A 13,099-nucleotide genomic window follows, 5' to 3' on the forward strand; every position below is an offset into this window, starting at 1 on the left:
TAGTTCTTGGGTACGTAGGAAAAGTATGAGTATGTGCATTTCGTATTTTTGTGACGTCTGCAATTCAAAAGCAAAGGATTTTAAGTCATATGTAATGCAATCTTGAGAAGACTTTAGGTAAAGAGAAGGATTACACTCGTGAAAAAAAACTTCAATTCTACTCTGCTGATGAAATTTTTGCCGTGCGTAATTTTTTACTGATGCCATGCGCGATGTAGGCGCGCGGCACCTTAGCGGCCGTTTTAATACGCCACGTGTTGCTTTTCAATCAAATGCATGTTGACATTGACGACGGGTTGCTACATCAAAGGTCCAACTAGGGATGTTTTAGTCCAACTTCTTGAAGCCGGCAAAGACGGCAAAGACTTTATTTCACACAAATCGCTATTTATCGCTGGTTATCATGATCGCAAAAATTGACAAATTAATATCGAAAACGTCCCGCAGTTGCCAATCATACTGACCTCTGCAGTCTGCACAATACCGCATGTACATGTAATCCTAAAAGTACGCAGACAATCTTTCATGTTATTCAAGTCAATCCAGGGCAAAAAAAGATCCAGACATGTTTTGAACCGCAGGATCATTTTTTCATAGTCCAGTATTGTCTTCTTTTTATCATTATTTTTTTCGAAGATTTTTTTTTAAAACAAGCAATGAAAAAAATCTACATTTACGTTGCTTTGCGATGATTCCCACCCCCACGCACATCAAAAGCGTGTCAATCGTAATCAACATGCGAACTTCAAAAGATTACTTGCAACATTTACGTCGCGCCGACTTATCATGTGCAAGCCGACCACGTACCTTATCAAACATTTATCCGACCTGTATAAAGGAGGTTATACGGAGAACCTCCTTGTGTGTACATTTACCCTGACGGCGCTGTCCGACCTCCACTTGTGTAGCGGGACTGACGTTGCCCACCGCTGTACATGTAGTATCTCATGGTGAACGGAATGACCATGACATAAGGTAACGTTACAAGGGGGAGGGCATTCTACGCTGCGGCATATCTTGTTTGTTCAGTCAGTTTAATCGCGAAATAAAGTTCTCAAGTCCCACGTTTTGTCTGTGTGTGTGTGTTTTGCATGCAATTCCCCTATAAGTCTCAGGGCAAAAATCAATTTTGCATGACGTTTGTTGTATGTGTTTTTATGTAATAGCCACCACTAATCTGTGACCTTGCATCGAACGTAGCCGTTGCTTATGTTCAAATTTTCTTGGTAATGCAAAAATCGAATAACTATACATCAATCCGTGTTTCACACAGACGACAGCTAGCGCTCTATGCATAAACTTCGTATTCAGCACGCTGGACGAAAACAAGGAGGTTTAAATATAGTCAAGGGACAACCAAAGTGCAGTGTTAAACTCATACCGACGATGGGGATACTTAAGAATATGTTTACTTCTGTGAAGGTAAACATAAAAATCAACAAAACATCTAAGTAGCAACGTCGTAATGTCCTTGGTATATCCAAGGTATTTACCCTCCTTGGTATATCCGTACCAAAGACCAAAACGACAATTCGAGACAGCTTCCTCAACTCATTTCTAACCGCTCCGAGGCCTGATTCCAAACGCTCCGAGGCATAATTCCAACCGCTCCGAGGCATGATTCCATTGGTGTTGTGAATGTGAACTGCGTCCTTCCCTAAAAGTATCAGGGTATTTTTTCATAAAGGTAACATTACGATGACGCGTTTAATGGTACGCTACCATGGTGTTACGTGACCGTTCGACGTCGCCGTGTGTCATAGGTATTTACTGTTGCTACAACCGTGACAGTAATACGGACGGAACCGGCTTGGCTCTTTTTTTAAATTATGATATTAAAGTTCAAGAGACCCCAAACTTGACACTGTCAGTAGTAGAGACTATTTATATAGATATATCATATGAGTAGACGGTGTACTTGACGGGATCAGTAAGGGGGTATCCTTCTCGTACTTGCTAGCTCCTCTTTTATACATTGTGTATGGATTTTGTTTCTCTGTTATTTCAGATTCTCGACCTGAAATAAACTGACCTGTCTCGCAGGATAATCCTACCATGACAGAAGGTCAAGTTGGTCACGGTTTTTAGTCCTTTCAGCATATCGCACGAGCTAGTGATGAAAGGTCATACATGGACAACAGACTACTTGTAACAGATTGCTCCTCTAGAGGTATACGTATTGACTAATCCCGTTTGGACATGATAGCATTTCCATAACATTCCATTTTATTCATGGCCGGGGCTATAGACAGGATGTCCCCGTGAACAAGACTTTTGCATTATCGACCGTGCGTTTTTGTCAATAAGAATTATTTGGTAACTATTGATATGGTGTCCACGATCCTATCAGCCCTACCCTAACCCATTCATATACAACCATAACCATGAGTATGATCTTGTCACATGGGGCAAGAAATAAGTAAACTTATTAGGGTGCTTCAAGTTTATTTGAACGGTGAAATTACGATGACGCGTGACCTTTCGACATCTAACGTTAAATCGCCGTGTGTTACACTTATAATTCTCCAACTCCAAGCAGAGGTTTCGGTCTAGTAAGTAACGTTAGGAGTGTCCGGGATTTGTAACGTTTCTCTCCCTTAACGTTAAAAATCCCGGACACTCATAATCTACTCGACCGAAACCTCTGCTTTGAGAATATTACTGCGGTAACGAGGTCTCTATTCAACCGCCTTGGTTACAGATATAGTTCATTTGCTGTGAGTAGTGAGTAGGCGTTGCACTTGGGATCGGAGGGGGCATAGTACCTCTCTACGAACTTTAAAATTTGGTTACGTTCAGATGGTACGTTGGACTACAGGTACTTAATTCTGATATGCTGTAGTTCTTTTCCTCTTACTATGTTTAAATGTGCATATTACACAACATTGTTTTGTGGTGAAAGCGTGTGTGTGTGTGTGGGGGGGGGGCTCTCAACGACAGGCAGATTTCTAGCGAGGTCAATGCCCACTATATATATAGTAAAGTTGGTCTTTCCCAAAGCGCCATTTCACGCCGATCTACTGGCACGCAAGGGGAAAGAGAAGGAATATTTAACGCCCATTGTCCGTCAATTGTTATTAATGGCAATCATGGCTTCCTTTTAGTTTGCAGCAAGTGTTTTTAGAGATGGTGAGAGTCAGAACGAAGCACTGGAAAAGTTTTCATCATCGACACGATCTGACTGGCTCTTCACATTCACAACACGATGGTGTAGTGACCCCTGACCCACCTGGGATCGTCCACTGTATGAGCGTGGGGGGGCAATGGTCTTCGCTGTGTCGCAGCGCGTAAGGAAACTGTGTCGCAGCGCGCAAGGAAATTTCAGTCGCAGCGCGTAAGGAAACTGTCGCAGCGCGTAAGGAAACTCTGTCGCAGCGCGTAAGGAAATGCCTCGGAGCGGTTGGAATCATGCCTCGGAGCGGTTGGAATTATGCCTCGGAGCGTTTGGAATCATGCCTCGGAGCGTTTAGAAATGAGTTAAGGAAGCTGTCTCGAATTGTCGTTTTGGTCTTTGGTATATCCGAGCGCAAAGCAACCTAAACACATACATGTATTTCATTCTGCCCGGTCGCGCGTTCCAAAGCGGAGGTCGTTGACCCCATTTCGAAGGCAGTGTTCGGTGTTCCACTAAGCGGCCTGTTCGCTACGGTCATTGACCTGCGGCCGTGGAATGAACGTGATTCTAAAGTTCCAAACGGGTTCTAAAGGGATTCTAAAGTTCCAAACGGGTTCTTAAGGGATTCTTAAGTTCCAAACGGGTTCTAAAGGGATTCTAAAGTGCTATTTTGAGCTTAAAATGTCAGTTTTTCACCAGTTTTTGCCGCATAAAACCATTTTTTGCATCTATATGGGACAAGACGACCATGGTGCAGTATCGTATGTACAGGCTCTAGTTTTGTAGATATTCATGTTTTTTATTTGTGCGGAGAAGACGAATTACTGTTTATTGCAAATATCTGCAGATTCTAACATTACACGAGGAGAAGTGTTCAATATCCTTTTCCTCTGCGAACTAGCACAGACCGGAACCTGTAGTCATCTTTGATACACAAACCTCCGATTAGATATCTCTAAATGAACATAAGAGTAAGGAACTTATAGATAACCTCTTTGGCAATGGAGTGAGATATGAGCCGTACGGTGTGATCAAGGACAGATTCCGAGTCTGGCACAGATGGATACTGCTAAGGATCGGGCTCATCCTGATTTTGCAACTTTTGATTCTCTAGTACTGCACTTGCAATTGTAATGATAGAAAATAGTATCAAAACAGGCGCAGAGAAGGGAATCAGCTCGTCCTTACATCTGATAGGAGATTCCATCTTCTTCAAGCTGACGCAGTTTTTTTACAAGCAGTTGTAGACGAACATTCATGGCTACAGCGCATCAATACTGTAAAGCAGACTTCTTGGCGAATATATAATCGATGTGCAAAAAGTAGCAGTGCTACTTTTTGCACATTGATCATATATTTGCTGTGTGTATCTGAATTTGAATGCGCGGTTACACCTAGATTCAAATTCAGATACACTGAGGGTTTCTAGTCGATAAGTTGAAGTAGCAAAACTTAATCACTTACATTTCTGGATAGAGCTTGCTGATACATATAAAAGAGAAGTTGTGGAACCTAGGAGGATCTGGTAGGTTATAACATCTTAACGTAGCGGGCAATGTGGATTTATGTGGTTTTAAAACAGTGCTTGCCTGTCGCATTCATTACCATCGCCGAGAAGGTTATGCAGAGGGTAGCGTTTGTGGGTTTGTGTGTTTGTCTGTCTGTAATGGACCAGCATAACTCAAGAATGCCTGGATGGATTGTTTTGATATTTTTTGATATATACTTGTCCAAAAGGTAAGGAAACAAGACACACACACCACTGTGCACAGTAGCCTGATACTGCAAACAAGTGAGGAGATTGATATGGGGTCTCCAAAGATATATATTAAAGCAGTTGTGTATTGGAGGGCAAAACAGATCAAGTGGTCAATACACATCCATGCATGCTCTTCAAGCAGAGGCAGGGCTTGTTTTTGACGTCCTTTATGCGTTTTGGCCAGGCCAAGTTTCTATTTGGCATTTGGGGTGGCGCACAAAAGAAACTCTGCCAAAAAAGGAAGCCTGTGCAAAACGCCTGAAAGAGGTCCAAAACAAGTCAAGGCCCATCCTCTGCTTGGAGGGCAATCTTTCCTAAAGAAGTAGGAGTGAAATGTAAGGAAAAATGTGTAAAGGTATTCATATATCATATACGCCAGCACTTCTATAGTGTTTTCTCTGAAAAAGTATTGAATACACCATTGGTGATTGTCCAAGCGTAAGGTAATGTGCCTATCTAGTTGATCCAAATACACATCCAAATACACCTCCTTACCTAGGTGTGAAAGAGGTGTGAACTGGATTTAATCCTCGATAGGGTTTTAGGTGTTAATCCTCGATGCTAATCCTCGATGCTAATCCCCGACGTCGGTTTCCGATGCATCGATGTTCCGATGCATCGATGTTCCGATGCACCGATGTTTCCAAAACCGACATCGATGCATCGGAAACCGACGTCGGTTTTGAACACCGACATCGCTAATCGAGTAAAATAATAGGCTAATGTAAAGTTGGCGGTCTAACAAGTCCTTTTTTCGGTTCGATAACAAGGCTGCACGGCGATGGGTCAAAACTAGAGTCGATGTCATTGCCATGACGGCGTTTGGATTTCGACCGCGATTTAGCTGTCGTTAACGACAACACTTACCTTACATCGCAACCGATCATTACACTGCAACCGACATCGCTATCTTTACATATCGCAGCAATCGAGTCTTTACATCGCAATCGAGTCCTTACATCACATTCGAGTCGCTACATTGCAACCGAGGCCTTGACACCGCAATCGAGTTCTTAAATCGCAATCGAGTTTTAAAACAGCAATCGAGTATCTAAAACAACAGTCGAGTTTTTAAAACAGCAACCGAACCTTAAAAAAGCGGTCGAGGATTAACTCCACGGGAGCCTAATTAGCACCTCGTTCACTTCACACCTTCTTAACACCTAATGGTTATAGGCCACCGGAGGGCGCAAATAATCGACTAGTTAGGCATATGGCATTGGTCTCCGTTGATTCAGTAGGTTTAATCCTCCTTGGTTGATTGGAAACATTATCCTGATTTGTTTATATATTTTTCTCATGAGATCTAATCTCATGAACGCAAACTTGAGTCAAACCACACAAGGACTGAGGGAAATGATTGCTGAGGACAGGAGATTGCAGAGGACGGGCTATGTAAAAATGGATGAACTGTTTGTTATGGCTTGTGACTGGAGGTGGTTCCCTGTGCCAGGTGGTTGCCCGACAATGTTTGACTGTACTAAATTTCCTAAACTTTCACAGATTAACACTGAAATTGTTATAATCATCTGCATCTGGCACGCCCATGGATGATTGGAATAATTTGTGGGGCGTCATCAGAAACAACACACATCCACATCTCACCTGCATGTTCTTAAGGAGTAAACATAAAATCCAATAATGGATAACACTGCAAATATAGATTTTCCGCAATAGTTATGCAAATTAAGTCATATTTGCATAATTTACTTCATTATGTACATTTCTGTCTAAGCTACCTGCATACTAAATATCATGGAAATCGGTTAATCCTTTGTTCAGTTATCCTCCTTGGAAGATTCTGACTGCAGTTCCAGAGCAAGCCGCTAGGGGGTCCAAAAGTACAGCGGTTCTTCCTTACATCACAATCTGCCACCAAAAAATAAAGACCACAGCACGTTCAAGTCAAATGATTTGAAAAAAAGAAAGTTGTAATGCAGTACCAAGCTCACATACCAGGGGGACTAAAAATTAACATTGACCTTCGTATTCCAAACACCGACCCACATATCAAATATCATTACAATCCATCTTGACTAATGCTGACTACAAACATCCGGAAGGAAAGGAAGAAGGAAGCACAAACATACTATACCAAACATACTATAGCAATCAGCACAAAGAGAGCGACGTGAGAGCGCGCAGCGAGCGCAGTGAGCACCGTTAGGGCCCTGTCACACTTGTGCGTATATTCAAGTGCGTATGAGTTGCGCATCAACATTTCTTTGGTTTAAGTAAAGTTTGAGGGAAAGAAGTTGTTTTTCACTTTGACCTACCGTTGTGCAGCCTGCATTTCGAACCAAAGACATGACGTCATCGGCTGCAAACTAAAAAAACCTGAACCAAAAATATGTTAATACGCAATTCCTGCGGACTTGTATGTACGCAGAAGTGTGACAGGGGCTTTAAGGGCCCTGTCACATTTGTGCGTATATCATGTCCGTGTCAGTTGCGTATCAACATTTTTGTCATACGCAGACGTGCGCACAATACGCACCTAATGCGTATCTCAATCGTTTTGTGAAAGTTTTACGTACGCAGGCACACGCAAGGTACGGCCCAGTACGCCTGATATTTTTGAAACTACCGAAAACTTTCGTGCGAACGCTGTTACGCAGCTCAGACGTTATAAATACGCAGTGCATACGTCCGACATCGGTCGAGTGCGGTACGAGCGCGCTTTATGTTCGCGCTTCATACGCGGTAATACGCTTCTCTTGCGGCACGATCTCTGCGCAGCGTACACATAGCGTACTTGCAGCGCAGATACAACGCATGATGATCGAACGTATAGCGAATAATAATATACGTCACGAATTAGTGTCGTTCGTCCTGCGATCGGGCAGCGCATTGTACGTATCAGTGACGTACATGTATGACAAACGCACAGATAACGAACGGATAGCGTACATATAGTACTCGACGAACATCCGGGGTACATTCCAGATTGGGTAAATTATTGGTCGGGTATTTAATTTAGTTTAAGGGCAGAGAGAAACCAAACACAACCAGCAAAGTGTACATAACTTTTGATTTAAATAATTATTGAAATGCCCCGCGCACACGCATCCCTGTTACATACACATAAAAGTTCTACTTGTCGTTACTTGTGGAGGCGTCTTCTAATAACAGTTTTCGTAACTACTGATATCAACGCAACCAAATTCACAGGGTAAATAATGGCTCTAAATGTCGTGGAGTGTTCCAAAAGTAAAATTGGTGTCCCTGTTACACATATACAAACGGTCCTACTTGTCATCAGTTGTGGAGGCGTCTTCCCATAACAGTTTAAGTAAACACTAATATCAATGCAACCAAATACGCTCATAATTCGATTAGCATCAGTGGGAAGTGCGTCAGGCATGCGGTCGGCAGACGTTGTGTACGTCCGGAATACGCTCAACATACACACCTGATACGCAGCTATTCGCTGCAAGGATAACAGTATTGCGCACTTCATATGCAAATCATACGTGTCTCATTTGCTGAATTCGTTACTCATGCGCTATATGAGCGCCGCGCATAACTCAAGAAATTTGATATTTTGAGCGTACAACTGCGTATTGTCAAAATTTCATACGGAGCTCACGCGGAATTGCTTATACGCACAAGTGTGACAGGGATTTAGGCCTCAGCTTGAGCGCGACGATAGCGCCGACAAGTAGAATGGGGGCATTAAAGTCATACATAAGACCAGAGGAGAGTGTTCTGGTTCGGCTGATGACATTTTTCTGAATCCAAGATCGTATATTTGTATTGGTATTTACCGCCCACCAAATACTGACATCAGCAGAGAACTCAATAAATGTATGAAGGAATCCATGAGCACTATCAATAGCACCTCGTTACATTACCGGTGATTTTGATATTAATCCACTCAGCAACACAAACCAACATACCACCGACCATGTTAACGATATGTTTTCATATGGCTTCTATCCACTTATATCTAATTCCACGAGAATAATACTCATTTTCACATATTAAAGAATAAAAAGACCGGTGGAATAAATCGCTTGGTTGTGTAAGAATAGTCTTTTTATTCATTAATATATGCAACTGAGTATTTGCAAGTTGAAAGAGCCAGTCATCCTCCATAGCCCAGAAACATGAAACTATTCCACAATTCCAAAACAGGTGGATGGCTGTCTCTTCTTCCGCTAGAGTTTTATAGGCCCCATGTGGATAGTGCTTTAGTAGTAACTGTTCCAAATGTGAAAAGCAGCTCATATTGAAAAATTCTAGTATGGAAAGTTCATAAGGTAAGCTGTAATGTTGTTTCCAAGGTATAGGTGTGTTGAAGCGTTCTTCCCAAGAATGTTGTATTTTGTTAGGATTCACACATCTTTGCTTTTTTCATGAAAAGATTTACAAATATTTCTATACTTTTTTTTCTGAATTCCAAGTCCTGTCCCTAAGTCGGCGTACAAACCCATAAATCTGGGGATGCCTGCCTTAAAAACGATTTCCAATAGACTGAATTCGTAGAAATTAACTGGCTATATTGAAGTTCTGGACGGACATATACAAATTTTGAGGTGAAGTTCGCATAAGTAAGAAATCCATTTTCTGAATCCAAAATATCATTCAGAAATCAAACTCCTCCCGTATCAAAAGCTGTCAAAAATAATGGTCTTTTATTCTAAAATGTTTCTTATTTCAAAAGTTGAAATTTCTTCTCCTAAAACAAACAAGTATGGGGAAAGAAGGCAACCCCAGGTATGTCCGAAGACCGTGGATTGCAATTCATCAACAAAGCGATAAACTCCACGGCCATTCCGGGACGATTTAGAGATAACCCACTCAACGGCAATACCGTCACTAATAGCGGCGATTCGCCGTGGAATTCATCTATTTAGTGATGAACTCCACGGACATTCCGAGACGATTTAGTGATGAACTCAATGGCAATGCCGTCACTAATAGCGGCGATTCACCGTGGAATTCATCGATTAAGTAATGAACTTCACGGCCATTCCGAGACGATTTAATGATGAACTCAATGGCAATGCCGTCACTAATAGCGGTGATTCAACGTGGAATTCATCGATTTAGTGATAAACTCCACGGTCATTCCGAGACGATTTAGTGATGAACTCAACGGCAATGCCGTCACTAATAGCGGCGATTCGCCGTGGAATTCATCTATTTAGTGATAAACTCCACGGTCATTCCGAGACGATTTAGTGATGAACTCAACGGCAATGCCGTCACTAATAGTGGCGATTCGCCGTGGAATTCATCTATTTAGTGATAAACTCCACGGTCATTCCGAGACGATTTAGTGATGAACTCAACGGCAATGCCGTCACTAATAGTGGCGATTCGCCGTGGAATTCATCTATTTAGTGATAAACTCCACGGTCATTCCGAGACGATTTAGTGATGAACTCAACGGCAATGCCGTCACTAATAGCGGCGATTCGCCGTGGAATTCATCTATTTAGTGATGAACTCCACGGCAATGCCGTCACTAATAGCGGCGATTCGCTTGAGTGTGGCATCACTATGTATTGTCTTTTTTGATGTTGGAATAAGAAAAACGTGGAATTCATCGATTTAGTGAGGAACTCAACGACTATGACGAGGCGATTCATAATTCATCGATTTAGTGAGGAACTCCACGGCCATGCAGAGACAATTTAGAGATGAACTCAAAATTATGAACCCCACGGTCGCAGGAATCGTACTGAGATATACGGCCGCGGGAATTACTCTAACCAATTTGATAGCGTCCGACTTTGGAACCACGGAGCACTGGCCGGCCATGCCTCATATTTCCGGCGCGATTTCTATATTATGACAATTGGGAGGGTACGTTGCGAGTACGTCGCCTTCGCTGAAAAAAACGCATTTCAACTGGTAGGTGGTTAACCGGTTACATTTGGAGTTCGTTTGTTCGCTATGTGCATAATGTAACATTTTTTCGGGATCAAACTACATGAGCCATTTGCTTTGCCATTCCCCGAGGGCGTTCAGATCTGCTTGCAGAAGTTGTGAATCATTCGGGCTTGTGCGTCAGTGTGCCGGTTGAAATGGCGATTTTTGTTTTAGACTTTAAAAGAAAAACGCAAGTGGCAAAATGCCGCGAGCTCACCGCGAGCTTGCCGGGAGCTCACCACGCTGTTTGTTGTGTAAAAAGTGATATGTTAGTTTCAAATTTATACATTTATTCGTATATTCTATAATATGTTACCTTTATTGCACCTAGTGTCATAAGTGAACATCCTTAATTATCGCCTCAAATCAATTTTTGATGCATTTCACTAATTGTACATTGTATTTTGATAAATTGACAACACTGCGATTTCCAATGAATTGAAATCACTATCATCATCAAACTACATTCGGTCCATCCCCCTAGCTATTGATCTGTTTGCCAGTTTGGTTAAACCTATCTTAGTGTATTGTAGTGAACTTACTGGAATAGATGCAGAGATCTAACTTTCAGTGGGATGACGCAATGTCCCAATGAATACATCAGAACATCTAGATCTACAGCTACAATCCCCAACTTGATATCTAAATGTTGATGAACTCCATAGTTACGGCACTATCTATCTATCTATCTATCTATCTATCTATCTATCAATCTATATATCTATCTATCTATGTATCTATCTATCTATCTATCTATCTGTCTATCTATCTATCTATTTTTTTCATTAATTTTTTAAAATAATATATCTATGTAGAATAACAAAATTGAGAATCAGCGCACATTGTGCTGTGGCTTCGCGGTTCCCGGATTTGTCTGGTTGACGTTGTGCCCCTGGGAGAGGCACATTACTGGACATTTTTCTCACTTCACTCATCAGGTGAAAACGAGTACCTAACTTCGGTTAGGGACGTCACTCTGATAGGACGTCAAATGGAGGTCCCATCTTTGAGGAGATCCTGACCTCCCGATGTAGACACCATTATAAACGTTATTTATCTTTTTAATGAAGTCAAACCCTTCACTAGTTATAGACAATTACATTATTTTGTATAATTTAGATAAGCAGCTTTTATACCTATTTTGTACACTGTTCTTTTATGTATGTTATTTGCATTTAGCCTTCGGGCATGAATTTGCAATAAACTTATTATTTAATCATTATATACGAAATCAGGTCCTTCTTTTACATGATTAATGAGGAAAAGTTGAAATCCCCTTTCAATGTGCTATTTTGGGGATGACGACCAATATACGAGGACACATATGGACAGTGACAGGCTTTGGGTCAACATGTGGGCAGTGCTTTTCAAAATGTCAATGGCGCTTTAAGGCATATGAACTGGGAACTGTGACATAGAGAGGAAAACCGATTGATATATCGATTATGTAAATATGGACATGATTTGTTTAATAAGTTTTGTACATCAATCATGTACTTTTGACAAGTCTCCATGTTGTTCAGTTTTTCTGTGTCATATGGTTTTGTCATTACAGTTGTATTTGCGTATTAGTTATTTTGATATCGATACTAGGCAAAGTGTTCTGTACTGTCCCGCTAAACAGGCTGAGAAGTGCAACAGACAGAAAACTCAGGGAGGAACAGGCTGGATTCCGACCCAACAGGTCCTGCAGTGATCAAATATTCACATTACGAAACATTATTGAACAGAGTCTTAAGTTCCAAAAACCAATATCCTTAAACTTTATTGACTTTAAAAAAGCATTCGATAGTATACACAGAGAATCAATACTGAGCATCAGTACTCAGAATCAGTACTCAGAACATATGGTACACATGAAAGGTTCACAGACATCTTACGAGGGATCAAGTTGTTGTGTGAAGGTCGACTCAGCTATACTGACAGCTTTGATATGGTCACTGCAGTAAGACGGGTGTGTTCTATCCCTTCTGTTGTTCATTATCACCATAGATTATGTTATGTGTAAAGCCATGGACAACCCAAACTTTGGCCTAGTCTGGAAAGGAAGTAGTCGTCTGACCGATCTTGACTTTGCAGACGACATTACCTTAACAGCCGAGTCCCATCAAATTCTCCAAGATATGACCATCAACACAGAGACAAATTCAGCCAAAGTAGGTCTGAGAATTAGCGGCAACAAAACCAAAGCAATGCAGGTTGGAGAGCACCCCCCCCCCCCCAAACACACATCTTTCATACAAGTTAACACCATTCGGCGAAGCTATGGGATCGCTGAACTCTAGTTGTAGAATTGATTAGCCTTGCTCTAAATGATGTAATGATGATAATGTAATGATGATGAT

This window comes from Branchiostoma lanceolatum, chromosome 10 (genome assembly GCF_035083965.1).
Source record: "Branchiostoma lanceolatum isolate klBraLanc5 chromosome 10, klBraLanc5.hap2, whole genome shotgun sequence".
Lineage (NCBI taxonomy): Eukaryota > Metazoa > Chordata > Leptocardii > Amphioxiformes > Branchiostomatidae > Branchiostoma > Branchiostoma lanceolatum.